The 13,068-nt window shown below is 45.2% G+C and overlaps 1 protein-coding gene across 1 annotated transcript in view; it reads left to right on the top strand.

Annotated features, from left to right (window-relative positions):
* STXBP4 (syntaxin binding protein 4) overlaps positions 1-13,068 on the top strand; it is a gene marked incomplete at its 5' end in the record, with an annotated part of 193,418 nt that overhangs the window by 179,300 nt on the left and 1,050 nt on the right. The gene's annotated exons all lie outside the window — the stretch shown is intronic.

Below are 13,068 nucleotides of genomic sequence, written 5' to 3'. Positions count from 1 at the left end.
GGTAGACTTTAAAATAAAAAAAAAAATAAAAAAAATTCACTACATATTCCAGTAGCTAGGGCAGTTCACAAGTTTGTTGTTGGTGTTTTAAACACATAAACTGCATTTATAAACTTTCTCATGTGCAGTGAAAAATGCAATTTTTTTTTGTTTTTTGGGACAAGGAGTGGGCAGGGGCGCATTGTGGTAACATTTGAGGTGGGGGGTACCACAAGGAGATTGGGGGGAGGGGATTTGTGCTGGAGGGGGGAATTTGGGTGGCAGCAGGGGGTAAGTATCATTCTAAAAAGAGAAAATGGCTTTAAATGTATAAATATAGTAGTAGGCATATATCCAAGTCCAGATGGGAACACTCTGTGGGAAGCCATTTCTCCTGGCTTGACAAAGTGTACAGCCCCGAAACGTGTAGCATTGCCCCCCGCTAGCGTAGTGATGTCACAGGCAAAGAATACCGAGCAGCTGATTGAGGCCACTCACTGCGGGTTAATCCAGATGCCGGTGAGGCAGAGAGGAGCTTGCGTTCTATTATTGACAGAGATCATCTTCTCCCTCCATCACCTTCCAGGCACGACTCTGCTTTTACTGGCCACCTCCCTGCCGATCTCTGCTTATGTAAAGGCTGCCCACAGAGTGTTCCCATCTGAACTTGGTGATATGCCTACTACTCCTATATTTATGTAGTGAGTGCAATTTTAACTTTTTAATTCAACAATAAATAGTTTGCATTACACTTAGGTGGTGGCGCCCTCTTCTGTTTGTTTTTTTTTTTATATGATATATTCGATCTTACAAACGACAGTCTGTAATAAAAATAAATAAAACATGAGGTCAGTGTCTACCAGTGTTGGGGTAGTTACTCAAAAAATGTAACTAGTTACTAGTTACTTCTGTAAATTGTAACGAGATTACTTTACTAGTTACTGCATTTGAAAAGTAACTTCACTACTTATTACTTTACTTTCCTCTTTCTTAATTGACCGTGTAGAAGAAGATACATGACACTCTTTCTGCATAGAGTTTATTGTATAAACACAGGCTTTGGGAAACATGAGAACAAAACCTGAAAAAAACAGAATAAAACATAAAGTGCAACAAAAAGTCATAAACTTCATCCCTCTCTATTCTTCCAAATAACGATTGTATCGCACGGCTTGGGTAACGCAGGAAAGCGCGTTCCTATAGCCTAGTAAAGTAGTGTAGTTACTTCCTATAGCCTAGTAAAGTAGTGTAGTTACTTCCTATAGCCTAGTAAAGTAGTGTAGTTACCTCCTATAGCCTAGTAAAGTAGTGTAGTTACCTCCTATAGCCTAGTAAAGTAGTGTAGTTACCAATATTAGTATTGTAACTAGTTATGTTACTTCGTTACCAAAAAAAGTAATGTAGTTACTGTAATCAGTTACTTTGTAACTAGTTACCCCCAACACTGGTGTCCTCCTATCCTCCCTGCTTTCTGTGAAGCATTTAGCATGGTCCAAATCAACAATAAATAGTTTACATTGCACTTGGGTGGTGGCGCCCTCTTCTGTTTGTTCTTTGATATGATATATTCGATCTTACAAACTTACAAAACTACAGTCTACCTCTCCGCCCTGCTTTCTGTGAAGCATTTAGCACGGTCCAAATCAACAGGTAGACTTTAAAATAAATACATTTAAAAATTCACTACATTTTCCAGTAGCTAGGGCAGTTCACAAGTTTGTTGTTGGTGTTTTAAACACATAAACTGCATTTATAAACTTTTTCATGTGCAGTGAAAAATGCAATTTTTTTTTTGTTCTATATTAGCAAAATAATGAAAAGCACCTGCTACTGAGTAATGTCCCACTGACTTCCCCTCATTATTTCCCTTATGAAGTGTCCTGATGTGTATTTTGTCCTTGTACAGTTTTCAAATGTTTTCTTCTGTTTTTTTTTCCACCCCATGCGTAATTACAATCAAATAAACCACAGGCAGCCTTTAAAAGATGACACACACCATGCAGAAAATTCCCTTCATCAAATAGTTTTGAAAAGGAAAAACAGAAACGCTGTTAATAGATTAACCCATTCTGCTACAGAATGGCTGTCTTTATTTTATAGCCACTTATATGCAGGAAATCAGCTTACCAGTTTGATCCATACAGTTAAAAATGAACTCCCAAGCAGATATAGAAAAAAAATCAGTTGTGTATCCACTTAAAAATAATTGTACAACCATCATAAGTACCTGAATCCTGCTTGGCATTAGCTTCCTGTTTATACCTTGCACAGCAGTATTGCGACTGGGAAAAGGAGGTGAAACACAACTAGAATTTTCAGAACAGGCTCAGCAGTTACAGCTGTGTGATAGGTTTCCTTTCAAGTGCAAATCCTGCTTGGGACATAAAAAATTGGACCCACCTGTAGTGACTAAAGAAAATCAGCCCCAACTGTTAAACTGACTGAATCTCTAGCACTTTCTCCACTGGGGACTCGCTAATCCAGCAGTCCGGCACCACTCAAATTCCAGATTGAATAATTAGAGAGAGGAGGGGGCGCAAACTAAGTGTAATATTAAATGTATTTATTGGAGTGAAAAACTATTGGCAACTTACACAAACAGTTAAAAGAACTTACTCTTCAATAGGTTGGGGCCTCTAATGGCAATCCTCGGCATAGCAGGACGCCTTGGTACAAGCGAACGCACTAGGTGGGCTGGTGGGGGCACCAGACTAAACGCAGTAAATTACAGGCAGTATTTGCTGCATGTAAATCAGCAACTCACATGGTACATAAGAAATGGCGCTTTTTTTATATCCCCATGGTCAGCAGCTGGCTCTGGCATGTGAAGCACGGAATCTCTTCTGTAAAACTTGCAACCTTGTTGCCCACAAAAAAAATGGCTGCAGTGGGGGAAGCCGAAACAAAAAAGATGGCCCCCAGACTAGGGATAGACCGATTATTGGCAAGGCCGATATTTTGGGGGCCGATATGCACTTTCCCCGATATATCGGTATCGGTCCCGGAACTGGCCGATATTGACAATATTTTTGTGACGTCATTCTGCCTTCTTAGGCCGCCTCCCTTGCCTTGGACAGCCTTGTCTGGATTTGGAAATAGTCTCACGGGAGTGTATCACAGCCATACACCCACCCACAGCAGCCGGGTGCCAGCCAGCCACCCACATCCACAGGCCCTGTACCAGCCAGCCACAGGCCCTGTACCAGCCAGCCACAGGCCCTGTACCAGCCAGCCACAGGCACTGTACCAGCCAGCCAGCCACCCATAGGCCCTGTACCAGCCAGCCACCCAGAGCCCCTGTGCCAGCCAGCCACCCACCCACCACAGGGTGCCAGCCAGCCACTTACCACTGTGTGCCAGCCACCCACCACAGGGTGCCAGCCAGCCACTTACCACTGTGTGCCAGCCACCCACCACAGGGTGCCAGCCAGCCACCCACCACAGGGTGCCAGCCAGCCATTAAGCATTAAATATAAAAATTAACATGTTCAGTACCAGATTTGTGTCAAAAATTGTCTTTATTTTTCAAAACTTTAAATGTACAAAATATTGGCTGATACCAATACGTTGTGACCAAATTATCGGTATCAGCCCTGAAAAAACCATATCGTTCTAGCCCTATCTCCTTTGGAATAGAGAGCAGACTGGAAGTGGCCAGGGGAGCAGGGCTACATGTTTCGAGGCCACCCAAGCCTCTTTCTCATGCCAAACCTTTATTATTAAACCTTTATCTTTATATCATCAGTATATACATGACACCCATTGTGCCATATACCCCCCTTTTTGTATCTATACAGGGTTGAATAATGCCTAGTGGCATTCAGTCCACTTCCTGTGACCCCAGGATGTCAAGGCTCCCCTCTCTCACCCTGTTCTAATAAGAAGAATGATAACAGAGAGTGGTGCCATTGTTGTCATGTGGCACATTCCCTGCAGTATTTACACAGTAAAATACCCCTTGAAAGAAGAAGTACAGCCAAAGCTCGGTTCTGCACTCCTGTCACCTGTTTTGAGCTGAAGCCCACTGTTGGCTGACGTCACAGAGCCCGTCCAGGCTCAGGAAAGATCACGACCACATAGTTGGGATCCACCCACATGCCTGGACTGAGACCTGGCTCAGCCTCTCAGCAAGCCGCTGAGAGCCTGAGCTGGCAACTCTTGCCCCCTCCACAGCCCAGCGCTTCAGTGAACACCGGGCGGCTGCAGAGCAGACAGCGGTGACTGACAGTAACCGGCTCTCTGCTCAAGGAACTCTGATCACTGAGTGAGTGTTCGCTCAGTTCTCAGCCTTAGAGCCGAGGGGGGGATAGATGCATCCACCTAGGTAAGTATGATTGTAAAATAAAAAAAAGGCCAATACTCTTAAAAAAAAAAAAAAAACTGCAGATTTTTGTCATGGGTATGGGGTTCTCCGAAAGGGTTGGAGTTTAAAGATCAGTATGCAAAATTGTTACCTACTTTTACAGCATGTAGATTGTATGTTGCTGATCCAAAAATGTATCTACCGTATATACTCCAGTATAAGCTGACTTTTTCAGCACATTTTTTATGCTGGAAAAAGCCCCCCTCGGCTGATACTCAAGTCACGTACCTGTTCTCCCTGGGGCTGACCGAATGTCAGCGGCGGCCGGCCTGACATGTACACTGCGCATGTGCTGCCGCCACTCGGGAAAGCCCGTACGCACTCGGCCATTCTCGGGCAGACGGCGCATGCGCAATGACGTGTAGCGCCAGGCGGCGCCATTTTTAAATGTAAGGCGCCTCGGGGATGGGTAAGTAAGACCCCCTGCGCAGCCTCTGCATATCCTGCACCATGCCCTCAGCCCTGCATCTCCTGCACCATGCCCACAGCCCTTCATCCCCTGCACCATGCCCTCAGCCCTGCATCTCCTGCACCATGCCCTCAGCCCTGCATCTTCTGCACCATGCCCTCAGCCCTGCATCTTCTGCACCATGCCCTCAGCCCTGCATCTCCTGCACCATGCCCCCAGCCTCTGCATCTCCTGCGCCATGCCCTCAGCCCTGCATCTCCTGCACCATGCCCTCAGCCCTGTATCTCCTGCACCATGCCCTCAGCCCTGTATCTTCTGCACCATGCCCTCAGCCCTGCATCTCCTGCACCATGCCCCCAGCCTCTGCATCTCCTGCACCATGCCTTCAGCCCTGCTTCTCCTGCACCAAGCCCACAGCCTCTGCATCTCCTGCACCATGCCCACAGCCTCTGCATCTCCTGCACCATGCCCACAGCCTCTGCATCTCCTGCACTATGCCCTCAGCCCTGCACCATGCCGGCAGCCTCTGCATCTCCTGCACTATGCCCGCAGCCCCTGCATTATGCCCTCAGCCCCTGCATCTCTTGCACCATGCCCGCAGCTTCTTCCTCTCCTGTACAATTCCCGCAGCCTTTAGAATCTATTTTTTTTTTTTAAATTTACCAGTAGCTGCTGCATTTCCCACCCTAGGTTTATACTCGGGTCAATAAGTTTTCCCAGTTTTTTTGTGGTAAAAATAAGTGCCTTGGCTTATATTTGGGTCAGCTTATATTCGAGTATATACAGTAATTGCTTTGAGGGTTTGCATTCACCTCAACCAACTAAAATATCAGGTTAGGGTGAATTGGCCCTTTAAAAAATCCTGCTTAGGTTGTACTTTAGTACATTTTTTGCAAATTTTTTTTAAAGCTGCATACCATCAATATTGTATGAGCTAATTGCTATCATCTCACCGTGTCATCTTCTAGAAGACTACAACTTCATTAAACACACCGCCTCTCTCTCTTACCTATATTTAGCAAGCAAATACCCTCTGCACTCTTGAGCTTTTTTCTGTACAGAGTAAAAAAAAAAAAAAAAAAAAATATTTTCATCTCTAAAGCAGAAAAAAGATTTTCTTTTCAAGCAGGTTGTGGGAGTCCCACGATCCTTTACTCGTAATTAGGTCTTTCGAGAGTTATCAAACAGAATAGGGTGACGAGGGAGCCTGTTGAACACTAAGAATTCTTGGGCAAATACTTTTCAAAATAGCTTTTTTTTTTTTTTACCTTTCATACTGGGAAGTTGGGTCCTCCAGAGTCTGAGTTAAGAAGACAGTTGGGTTTGAAAACACCAGGATATTTTTGAAGCCACTTTTACAAAGTTGCTTTCATCTAGGAACTTTTCAAGGCTCTTAAAAATATATTGGAAAAACAAAGAAGATACATTACTGCCAAGTAAGACATACTGTGTATAAAAAAAAAATGAAATTATGCATGTAAATTAAAATTTGCATCATTTGCACAGTTATCTGTTTTCTGAACTCCAAAAGAATAAAAGTAATAAAACAATGCTGCGATGATCAGGGGTCAGGGATCAGGAAAAAAAAGGCAGCGGCAAGTGATAGCACAGAGAGCAGATAATCGTTTTGGGAGTACGCAAGTCAATAAAAAAAAAAAGTAGTTAAACTTAATTAGAAAACTGCAGAAGTGGCAGACACCTTGGCTTCAACATTTACTTCTGTCATACATTTGGATGATGTTGGAAAATAATGAGATCTCAGCATGTTACTTATTCTGCTTGGAGAACAACTTTGAGTCAATGTAGAATTACCTTGACTGCAATCTCTATTTCTTCTGCGAAGGAGTAGCAGCACTTACATTTATACAATTCAGTTTTGCTGGAAATCAATAATTTCTAAGCTTTCATAAAAGTTTGTTTGGTAATTAGATTACAAATTAGTAAAAAAAAAAAAAAGTACAATGGCAGGCAGGGGTTGAACATCAGTTGGGTAGATTAGAAAAGCACTTTAGTCTCAGTCACTACTGTCTTCCCCTTAGATCGCATATGTCAAACACATGGCCTGCGGGCCAAATCCAGCCTGCCAGGCCTTGTCATGTGGCCCTTACACCCAGTTTTGCAGCCGGAATGTGGCAAAACTCCATTCTGACACCCAGCTCTCACCCTTTGCTTCCGCTCCTTGCTATCACATGTAAATGTAAGTAAGTGTTTACAAAGGGCAGCTTTCCTTCAGTGGTCCCTGAATCTAACAGATCCCTGCACGCACACACAGTAAGGCATGGTGGGGACAGATCTCCAGAATCTGTGGGAGAAAACTATCTGCCTGCTTGCACACTGTGCTTAGTGCACCCCTAAACCCTGCACTCAGTGCACAGCCCACCCCTGATGTAGCGTACGGCTGAACTTTGCACTTTGTATGTAAGGCACTCCTGTACCCTTCATTCTGTACATAAAGCAGTCCCGAACCCTGCACTCTGTACGTAACACAGTCCCGAACCCTGCACACTGTACGTAATGCAGTCCAGAACCCTGCACACTGTATGTAACGCAGTCCTGAACACTGTATGTAACGCAGTCCAGAACCCTGCACACTGTATGTAACGCAGTCCAGAACCCTGCACACTGTATGTAGCGCAGTCCCGAACCCTGCACACTGTACGTAACGCAGTCCCGAACCCTGCACACTGTACGTAACGCACTCCCAAACCCTGCACACTGTACGTTATGCACTTGTTATGCATAACTCACTACGTTATGAACTGAGAGATCAAACACCATTGATCGCTCAGTTCTCCCTGCCGCTCTGAGCAGAGAGCGGTAACTGTCAGTCACTCACTGGAGCACTGGGCTGTGGAGGGGATGGGAGTGGCTGCCTCAGGCTCTCAGCGGCTCACTTAGAGGCTGAGCCAGGTGGTCGCGATCTTTCCCCCAGCCTGGACTGGCTCTGTGATGTCAGCTGACAGCAGACTTTAACCCGCTGTTGGCTGAAAACAGATCAGAGGAGTGCAGAACGAACTTCAGGGGGGGGGGGGGAGAAGCGAATACTTGTCAAAAAGGTACCTGCTCCCACTTTGTGTAAGGGCACCCCAGCGACCTACATCATTTAGGGCCCCTCCTATCCCCCCCCCCCCGCTGCCTTCTGGGAGACACATAGGTCCCAGAAGACAGCGGAACCATTCGCCCATGCGCAGTACGAAACAGTCTGTGTCCCTTAGTAAGGATGCTGGGGCCTGCACCCGGAACTGATGGACAGGTTGGCTTTGGGTGCCAACATCGTGGGCTCCCTGGACAGGTAAGTGTCCTTATATTAAATTTTTTTTAATATAGGCTGGAACTCCTCTTTAAGGCCCCTTTCAAACTTGTGTGACTTGTCCTGTGATTTGGGATTGCAAAGTTGCATGATAAGCCGTACTTCATGATTTCCAATGAGTACCGTTCATATCGATGCAACTTCAAGTCGCAACGACTTCAAAGTAGTCCCTTCACTACTTTGGGTGGATTTGAATGCGTTTTGAGGTCCATAGACATAGGCATTGCTTCAAGTCCAGTCAAAATCGCGGCAAAAGAAATCGCCATAAAATCGCATTACTTTTAGGTCACAAGTTTGAAAGAGGCCTAAATCCACAGAAAGCTACAAGAACAAGATTTCTGGCTAGGTCAACAAACTTTCGGGACCTGCAAACAAATGTATTTAGCCTGAAAAAAGAGAACTGATGCAGCCTGACCACATCTAAGCACTGGTTAGCTGCAATATATTACGTTTTTGTTCTTGGGTTAAGATATCCTTTTAAAAGATGCTCTCACTGAAACTTTACTGTAATAATTTAAAATGCATTTCCCTTTAACACCTCCATCTGTCAGGATTAATTTTCCTGAATGATTAGTAGCAGTGAAGTTTCACGTCGCTGTAGATGCAGCAGCGTTCCCAGTGCAGATAATCAGAGATTATTCAGTGCGCTGATTACTTTATGTCATAGCTCTTTAACCACACTTCATGCACAGAGCTAAAAATATACCGAGGCCATTGACTGATCAGGAAGTAATCTCTCATAGACCCACTGACCAGATGTTCATCCTCCCGTGTACAACCCGAGCCAGTGCAATGTCATTCCTGTCATTATGTCATTGACACACAGATCGCCAGCATTGGATTTTTTTTTTTTTAAAGGGAACCTATAATGATTTATTGTCAAGTTCATTTTAATTTGTTTGATATTTCAAACATTTAGAAAGCAGCTCAGGTGGGAGAATCTGTCAACAGGACAACTATTAGTCATGCCTTTATGGAAGAAGAAAGACATAGGAAGTCCCATTCGCAGTTTGTGAGAAGCCATGTGGGGGACACCACAAACTTGGAAGAAGGTGCTCTGGTCATATGAGACCAAAATTTAACTTTTTGGCCTAATAGCAAAACGCTATCTGGGGGTGGAAAACTAACACTGCACATCACCCTGAACACAGTTATTGGGTCTATAAACTAGGGGATAGATTTATTGCATTTTTATTTTTTTTTTACTAGTAATGGCGGTGATCAGCATTTTTTTTTTTTTTTTTAGTGGGACTGTGCTACATTGCAGCGGAGAAATCGGACACCTAGCTGACACTTTTGATGGGACCAGTGACATTACTACAGTAATCAGTGCTAAAAATATGCACTGTTACTGTAATAATGACACGGCAGGGAAGAAGTTAACACCAGGGGCGATCAAAGGGTTAAGTGTGTCCCTAGGGGGTGCTTTCTAACTGTTTGGGGGTGAACTTACTAGATGAACATAGAGATCTGTGTTCCTGAATAGCAAGAAGACAGGATCCCTGTGTTCATCTGTGACAGAACGGCGGTCTGCCTTGTTTACATAGGCAGACCGCCGTTCTGTCTCTGGGGAGCAGTCGCTGGTGGCTGGCCAACATTGCGTCTGCCGGACCTGCCAATCGGCTCCCCCTCTGGCCAATCGGCGTGTGCGCACCTCCATTAACTATTACACGAAACGACGTACAGGTACGTCGTTTCACGTAATAGAGCCGACCTGCTGCAGTATATGTGCGGCGGCTGGTCGACAAGTGGTTAAATCAATGTGCCGCATAGGGAAAATATATGAAGGCTTCTAAAACATTGTATTTGATGAAGCTCTTTTTCCTTTTCAGCTGCTGCCATGCTGACCTCTGTCTGCCGTGTTCAATACTGTTCTTACTTCCGCTCTTACTCCCTTTCAATGTCCCTAATCTTGCGCGTGCGCAGTACTTATCAAGCCAAGCACACTCTGCCAGTGTTCTGCCGAATTCTCCAACGATGTTACTTCCGGTGACTGTACACCAGGAATAATTGGATTTTTCACACAACACCGGCAGCCTATACACTCCGTTAAATGCTATAATTAGTGCAGATTGTTAGTCCACCTGCTAGTTGTCGCCACCTTGGAGGCGGCCATATTTTTGGTTACTAGCAGACAGACTAACAATCTGCACTAATTATAGCATCGACCAGACTGTATAGGCTGCCGGTGCTGTGTGAAAACACCAAGTGGTCGAAACCTCCAATTTTTCCTTGTGTACACTCACCGGAAGTAACGTGGTTGGAGAATTTGGCAAGTTGGAGTTTTCAGCAGAACACCGGGTAAGGCGGGCTCAGCTTGTGAATGGGAAATAGTCTTGCGGGATCTCTGAGCTGATGTCAGGCAAAGGAAATGACGTAGATCCAGCATTTAAACACCATTTTTCCGGCAAGAAGAGCCTACTGGAAAAATGGGACTAACTGCGCATGCGCCGATTATGTCATTGATTAAAAAGGACAGATTACACAGAAAGGGATAAGGTAGGAAGCATTTTACACAGAGCAACAAGTTCACTAAGTAGGAAACAATTGTAGCAACAGAAAAAAGCCGCTCAGGTGAGGCAAAGCACTCCGGTGTCGGTCGGATCCGCCATCCAATCGTCAAGTGTTCAAAGAGAAAGTTTGACTGCACTCAGGAGTACATAAACTGGAAGTGTTTTATTCCCATAAACTTGAATACATAGGTGCATCACACAGACATGGGACAGGTTGACGCGTTTCACGATTCTACAGATCGCTTACTCATAACCAATCAACCAATTGGTTATGAGTAAGCGATCTGTAGAACTGTGAAACAGACGTAATGGTGCAACATGTCTAGGCAAGCTCCAAGAGAGAGTATGGCTCAAAATCTAACAACAACCTATGTGTCTGTTGAAGGTCCGGGACAAGGGGTGGGCGGGAGGGAAGGTTGCCCTGGGCGCAATGGTTTACTGAGCGTAGGACCCTCTAAAATTGCGCATCATGAATGGGGGAAGAGGCATCTTTGCCCTGTGCGCTGGATGGATGATCTTGTCCCGGCACTGGTCTGCTGTCCCAGCTTCAGGCTTTAAAGTAAGACAAGCTCAGCTTTAGCTATAATGATTTAGCTATCTAGGCAGCCAGATGCACAAATCTAGAATGAAAATTACGGATGCTCAGCAGGAGCCACATCCCCTGAGTGAGTGAAAATGTGAAATTCTCATGTTTAACGGAGTGTTTCATTAAATATTATGACACAGTTTCTGAGGTTTCCTTTTTGTTGGTTCAATATTTACTGCTCCAGAGCTGTCACTGTTTTTCCTTCTCAGTGAATAAATCTGCCTCTTTAAAACCGCGAACACTGCCTACCTGTGCTATACATGAAATTTAACGGGGATTAATTAGTTAATAAGAAGCTGTTGCTCCTGGAGGGGTTTGCATTTTTATTGGCGAGTGTTAGTCATTTCAGCAATTCCTTAAGATGTTGATTTTTTTAAAATGTTACACATGAGAAATTTTAGCCTATACTTACGTGTGTGCCTATAGTTTATCCAAAGAGGACTTGTAGTTACAATTCTATTTGGTTGATGGTGATGAGATGTAGAGCAGAGGTAGGAACTCTTAGGCCCCTTTCACACGGGCGATCCGATCCGCCTTGTCAGTTTTTCAGGTGGACCTGATGCATCCCTATGGGGCAGCAGGTGTCCGCTGACACCCGCTGCTATCCGATCCTGTCCGTGAAATCCGGACGGATGGAAACCCTATTTTCCATCTGTCTGGAGGATCGGCTCAGATGAAAACGGACAGGCAGTCCGTTCTCATCTGATCTCCCCATAGAGGACAGTGGGGATCTGACAGCTCTGTCTCAGCACACAGAGCGGAGACGGAGTTGTCATCTGCCTGCTCAGCGGCGATCAGCGGATCGATCCTCGCTGAGCAGAACGGACTCCGTCAGGTGGTGCGCCTGTGTGTGTGAAAAGGGGCCTTATGGCCAGTTCAGTTCAGGTGAATTCTGCGCTCATTTCCCACACCGTGTTCAAAATGCACTGTTTTTGCAATCTTCTGCGGGTGCCAAACATTAACGCCCCCCAAATGCAGCTTGCAAACACAGTGCATGTATGAGCCCCAGATTGCATGGTACTGCGGCACATTTTTCATAAGTAGTGCATGTACTACTTTTTGTACTTTTCAGATGGGGAACATACAGGAACACAGACCACATTCCTGTGCAATTCTGGTGTGAGCCAGCCCTTAAAATGTAACTATGGCCAGGCTAAGGATGTAGAGGTGAGGTTGGCACTCCTAAAATGTAAATATGGTCATGCTATGAACATTTAAAATGAATGGGCAAAGCACACATACTCTATAGCATTGATGGCAAGCCTATGGCACGCGTGCCACAGCTGGCACGCAGAGCCCTCTCTGTGGGCACGCGAGGAAGAAGAGTGCACACAGACCGGCTATCCTATATGAGGTGTATCTCCTCCACATTGGAACTACATCTCCCACATGGCTCTGGGGCCTGGGAGTGATGTGTCTGGGGTGGGCGTGGACAAGACAAGGCGGTGCTACCGGGTTGGATGAAGTCACACCGACAATGGACGCCGAAGCTGGGTGAGATTCTTTATGTGCTGGTGTCACCTGCAGCCTGTTTATGGTCTCATCAGTCACCCTCCACACTTATCAGATACTCCACTCAGTGCCACCTACAGGAGGAATGGTGTAGCGGGATGGGATGAAAATTACAGGACGCTGCACTGTGTCTCTCCTTCCAGCAGCTGAAGGCTGGCTTATTTCCTTCTCTCTCCCGCCAGCTTTCAGCTGCAGGAAGGAGAAACACAGTGGAGCACCCTGTAATTTTCCTGCTGTCCCTGAGCCCATTACTATTTCTGCCCAGTGCTTCTATAGTATGATCCTTAAAAAATAGCAAAGCATTCATGTGTAAATAGCGCGACATTTCCATTTAAACAGCACTATTCATATATAAATAACGTTGCATGTCTGTAAAATTACTTTCTGTTGTTTGGT

Source organism: Pelophylax lessonae (assembly GCF_965119305.1).
Source record: "Pelophylax lessonae genome assembly, chromosome: 11".
In the NCBI taxonomy this organism is placed as follows: domain Eukaryota; kingdom Metazoa; phylum Chordata; class Amphibia; order Anura; family Ranidae; genus Pelophylax; species Pelophylax lessonae.
This window is presented reverse-complemented; position numbering and strand designations above follow the sequence as displayed.